Source organism: Nannospalax galili, unplaced genomic scaffold (genome assembly GCF_000622305.1).
Source record: "Nannospalax galili isolate Female #2095 unplaced genomic scaffold, S.galili_v1.0 scaffold232, whole genome shotgun sequence".
Classification (NCBI taxonomy): domain Eukaryota; kingdom Metazoa; phylum Chordata; class Mammalia; order Rodentia; family Spalacidae; genus Nannospalax; species Nannospalax galili.
This window is the reverse complement of record NW_008331488.1, coordinates 1,626,014-1,626,490: the sequence shown is the minus strand read 5'-3', so window position 1 is coordinate 1,626,490 and position 477 is coordinate 1,626,014.

Genomic DNA, 477 nt, shown 5'->3' with positions numbered 1-477 from the left:
GGGAGGGTGCTACTTGAGAAGTGGTTGTATAGAAAAATTCTTCAAAGCATAAATATTTGCTCCTTAATAATTGGTAGATGTGAAAAACGTTACCATTGAAATCTACCTGATGACTTTATATCCATGCTCAGATGCTAAGGAGCTCAGAAAGTAACCGACTGCGACTAGTAATAATTAGATATATAGAGATTGGAAACTCATGTGCAAACATCTTGACATCAATTGCATTAAAAATGAATTTTTCCGTATGAAACTGTGTATTTTAATAATGAAACGGAGATCTCTTTTAAAGGTTAAAACCTCATTTAGTTTTATGTCTTATAGGGTTTATACTGAGTACAATATTGTGTAACTAATAATTCAACTATAAACCTAAAAATGACAGCCAATTTTGAAAGAGAATCATCTTAGCTCCGGAAATTGTTATTGAATATGTCAATACTGTTGTAATGAAATGCCTCTTTTAATTTTATGGTT